Raw genomic sequence first — 5,601 nt, 5'->3', positions numbered from 1 at the left:
TGGCGGTTGCAAACGGTTGAATGGGTGATTTACCATATTTGGAAGTATTGAGCCAACACAATCAGCGGTGAAATAAAGCACATTGTACTTTGTGTATCTGGTCTTTTAAATTCCTAGTCCATTCTCTATTTTGTTTGCCCCCCAAATTTTGCATAAACTATTGTTTTCAAATGCTCTTGGGGACACTGCATATTCCCAAGAGCATTTGAAAACAATGGTGTATGCAAAATTTGGGGGGCAAACAAAGTGTATTATGGGGAATTCTAAAATAGAGAATGCGACTCTCGGAAATTGTCGAATTTTTACTTTTAGTAACTCTTCATAATTTTTGGTGGAGAAATGTTGCAGAAAAATGCTCGTAGCCTTTGCAGCTAGGGTCAAAGATCCTCTGTTGTCTCTACTACCTTTTTCAAAGCAAAGAGGATCAAAAAGCCACGTTTATCACAATACAAGGGCTGCTGCCCGGGAGGGGAGGGGTACTCCCTTATATGGGCTATATAGGTATGTGCGGCCCCAAAGGGTTGGGTTTTTCAGCCGTTTTGGTCATATATAGGGTATCGATTTTGGCCAATTTTCCGCAATTTTGGTCATAAATAGGGTATCGATTTTTGCACTCTAGTCTAGTTTGAATTCGTTTTGTTATTTAGAAGAAGCTACTTCTTTATCATGTACCCTTCTTCCATCCGCGCTTTGCCTTCCTCTCCCCCTAAACATTGCCTTCAACATTGGTCTGAACTAGGTAAATAATTTTAAGGCAGGTCTGTACCAGGGCATTGATTTAAGGGTCAGGTCATAAATAGGGTTGGGAAAATCGCAGATTTTGGTCATAAATAGGGTAAGGGTTTTGGGAAGCGGGCCGCACACCCCTACCCAATTCAATTTTTCTGGGAGCCCCCCCCCCCCCCCCCCCTGCTGCTGCTGATACCTGTGGATAGGCTGCATCATGCAACACCGGACTTTTCAGGGCACCTCCTAGAAACAATACGCAATTACCGACTTCTCTTCAGATTTTTTTTTTACTCGAGTCCGACTGCACAATGAATGAGAAATCTTCCTTCGGCAATTGGAGCACGACTGAATTGAATGTTCTATTTTGCAGAACCCTCAGCTTTCGTGTACACTGGCAGAATGAGAAGTCTTCCTTTGCGCCGCGCACCGGGGGCTCAGTTGGTTGAGATGCAGGAGCATTTGCAGCATCTACAAATGATTAGACTTTCATAAGGATAAGGACTATAAACCGTAGGCCCTGTCTCACAAATACCTTCTACGTTCATAAGTTCCCTGTGGGACGTTAAAGAACCCACACGCTATTCGATAAGAGTAGGGGATGTATTCCCCGGTGTTGTGGCTGTCCTGTTCTCCAGCAGAAGTGATGGCAGTGATGTCTCTAAAAAGGCTTACGTCAGTATGAGGCCACCTAAGCAGAAACAGCCGTAGATGTAGATGTAGAAGATGAGGGATATAAAACCTCCACGGCTAAAGATTGTTCTCAGCCTTTCGTCGTGTCTCGAACTGCCCTAAAAGCCTAAAAAACGCGCATCTATTTTCAAAAGCAAGGACTAAACTAAGCTAATTAGAATACATGTTGTGTGAAAATGTCAACAATTTCTAGATGGAAGTGTTCGACTTAAAGTTCGAGTTACATTCCACTGCCTTTTAAAAAGAATTTACCAAGTTCCTTTAAAACTTCACAATCAAAATAGAGCTGTGTTTGTACCCTTTTTCCGACTGAAAATCAACCCAGTTCGAAACTACAAAAGCCTCGAAGATAAACAGATTACTTGCTAGGGGCAAACTGCCAGGGCACTTAAGACAATCTTTCGTCACTCTACTTAACTCGTTTGGTCTGGCAACGCTCCAGAACAAAACAAAAAGCTCTTTTGAAAGATGTCAGTGTTTTAATTACCTTGCGCAACGCTTTTATCGTCTGAGAAACCAAATTATATCGTCACGATTGACTTCTGTTTATCACAAGGGAGGTTAATGCTTCCACTTCTAAACTGAAAAGCCCTGTGAATAGTTCTCATGCGATAAAGTAATAAATAGAGAAAGTTTGAGAAGAATTAAAAGTTTTAGAGAAACACTGTTTCATTGCTGCAACGTTTTTTTTTTCCAGGACAACTGCTCGAGTTTGATAAAAACCAATCCAATATCCTGATCACCTTAAGTTGTGATAAGGGCTGCCAAATCTTCCCCATCGCAATTGCTTTTATCTAGGATATTTGATCATGATTCCTCGATTAAAAAAAGAAAGATCCCTTTCGAACGTTGACCTTTAAAGAAAAAATCTTTTGATCATTACAACTTGACAGAGAGTCGGTCTCATTTGAGAGGAGTCTTAACGGCAGCTTTGCTACAGTATGCACTGAGCTCTGTGACTGAACTATGTTTCCACGGGAAATTGGTCTATCTGTCTATCTGTTTCCACAGGGTACCATTTTATCACTCAGTTTAGAAATGGAAACGCCCTTTAAAAATGGGATGAGTGTCGATTAAATCTGTTCGTCGCGTCTAATCGACCTTTGTTCTTATTTGTCCTTTGACCTCCGAGATTTTGCGCAACATGTCTCGCTAAAAGAAATAAGGAAGGCTCTCGGCAGTATGGAAGCAACCACAATGGGGCGTGAATCATTCGAATCCCAACGGAAATTCTTGCCATGCATGGTAACTCATTCAAACCCTTTTGTAATAATCCCTTGGAGGGTATGTTATTGATGGAGACGGGGCAAAGAGTTAAAGGGGAAAAGTTGACTTAAGACATATTTTGGAAAGGGGAAAAGCTGACAGCATTTGGAACTCTTCCGCTTCTAGACTGTAAGGACTAAAAAAATGTGATTCCGGACCACACTTAAGCCCTTTTTGATAAAACCACAATATATCCGATATTTAAAATGCAAATGTCCGCAAAAGCAAAGCAGGAGGGCTGTGGTTTATTTTCCAGACATGTGTACGTGCTATGTGTTTCTGGCTTTCTCGTTTCTTTCAATCTAGTCCGGCCGTCGGATGACAGCGGACCACCTACAGTTAGAAAGAAACAGCCAAAGTGATGATTTTGTACATTATACGTTGATACTTGGGGCGGCTTGAAGTTTGTGGAATCGTATGTAGAAAGTAACGATTAAAAAAGAAAAAACATGGTCGTAAGAAACCTGAAGACAGAACGAACATTGATTTCCGGGCTGTTAGGGCTTGGGACATAGGCACTTAGCCGCGCCCACAAATCCAAGAAAGAGCGTTTGGATTTTGCAGTTTTTTTTGGTCCGTGTTCAAATTTGTTCCGGACCAACTACAGTATATTATCTGAACCCGTATCATAATTACCATTTCTTAATGTTTTTCTGTGCTGAGATGTACGTCTCAGAGCACAGCGTCGACTGTCTCAGACTCTCAGTACGCCAGTTTACTGACACTATTTATGAATTTCCGCTATTCATATGAGGGAATCTCATTCAAAAGAAATACTACTTTTGCTTGAAATCTTTTGTTTCAGCCAATGAATGCTCTCTACTTACATCACAAAAGCAACTTGAACGGAGCAATCGCAGAATTAAGGGATGCACGGCAATTATTCGAGAGCTTTTGAAGAACGAAGTATGTAACTGTACAATGAATGGCCACTATTGTTTTTCAGTGATATGGAAATAACTAGCCCTGTATTATGTAGTTAATCGCAGTACTGAGGTTTGCTTTTCACTACATGAGAAAAGATAGCGCTAAGAGGCTGGTTATCCAAATGACATCTGTGCATATAAAGTTACGTCAGATTTGTCTTAGAAATCTAGACTGCTCCTTACATGAGAAACGCCAACACGATGATTGTATTACAAACAGCAGCCAGAATAGAAAAGGCTGAGCTGCTCGCCATTGCGAATAAAGGATCAAAGCACGAGGAAGGTAAAATAGTTGCTTTGCAGAGGCAGGAACGATCGTAAGAAATCGTGACTAAAGAAAGGGTTTCAGTGTTGGCTGGTGTTGACTGATCATTTCAAAATACACATCTTTGTTTTCTAGCTCACGTGGAAATGAAAACCTGACCACGCCTACTAGAACCAATAAATAAACTTGATATGTTTTTGGGAGCGAACTGTAAATTGAACTTATCTGAAACAGTATTTGTTTTAGTTTGTTTTTCTCTTCAAAATATAAATATTGTTGCACGGCAAGTTGATTGCCACTTCTTTTACAAACACGAATCGTTTTCATGGAAAGTACATGGGAAACATCGCCATTTCAGGAACATCTCGGCAAGGTGATAGCACACAAACAGACCATCTTCTGTTCATGTTGCAATTCGAGTGAGTGCGTGATCAACGAGCGGCTTTTAGCAACACGCGAGGCTCACGCGCGCGCCCATTCCTCCATCAGTTGCCTGGTATAACCAGTTTACTAAACAGCTTTGGATGCACGGGACTACTTCCAGTCAATTAGCCGATATAAAAAATACCATAATACTCTTTGTTTGTCCCTCCAAAATTTTTCATAAGCATTGTTTCCAGTTTCTCTTGGGAGGCCGTTGTTAAGTCCCAAGAGAAAATAAAAACAATGCTTATGCAAAATTTTGGTGGGACAAACAGAGAGTAGTATGGTATTTTTGATATCGGCTAATTGTCAACCATTAGTAATGAGCGCCGATTTCCTCGATTTCATACTAATAAAAATTGTAGAACAATCTAATTTTTGTGTTGTACGATGAAATCGGATCAGACAGAGGTTCAGAAACACCCTTGGCTCTGAGGGAAAAATATTACTGAAAAAGGATGTGCAAGCAGTACAGATATTGTAATAATTATGTCATATTATTCTATTTTAAAACCAAAGAGAGTCGTATTATTTCCTGATTACAAATTAGAGTTCACAGTGTGCTCTACTTTCGATCAATGATCTATATACTATTAATTTTCAGCCATCAATATGTATAGTGTGTTTTTATGTCAAGTACTTTGAATTGATAATTAATAATTTTTGTAAGCTTTCGTCTCTTTGATGATTCTAGCTAGCGCTGAACGGAGAGAAAGTCGAAAATATCACATTATTATTGCACTGTTTTAACTTACTAATATTTAGAGTTTCGATATCGAGTTATGAAAAGTATTTAAAGATATTGAGTTTACTTTCAGGAAAGGCGAGCATTTGAAGATGGGCATGCACATATCATTGATAACATAATGGCGAAAGAGCGCTCAGTAAAAGGCGGGTGAGAATCGTAAAACACCTGAGCAATATAGGGCACGTCGTTAAATAATTATCTTAATGCTTTGTTCCATATATTTTTTTAACAGAATCAATATCTCAGAAAGTTTTTAATGATCAGCATTTCCAAAATGGCTGCATTGCAATCTACCACTTAACGCGGTGAACCCCTAAGAGCTCCATTTATAAAACAGAACCTGCATCCTTGTCACGAAAAATTGGGAAATTGAAAAGCATTAACAGTTTAATTTGTTAGTTAAGACAAAGAACTTTGATATATCGGTCGTTTAAGTTCTGCTCTGTGCGGGAGAGGGTGGGAGAGAGAGTGAGGGAGTGGGGAGGTCGACTGAACCGTTCAATCACCAAAATAAACTGATAGTGCAATACATGAGAAACACATGCATAGCTTGT

The sequence above is a fragment of the Montipora foliosa genome, chromosome 13, assembly GCF_036669935.1.
Source record: "Montipora foliosa isolate CH-2021 chromosome 13, ASM3666993v2, whole genome shotgun sequence".
NCBI lineage: Eukaryota > Metazoa > Cnidaria > Anthozoa > Scleractinia > Acroporidae > Montipora > Montipora foliosa.
This window is presented reverse-complemented; position numbering follows the sequence as displayed.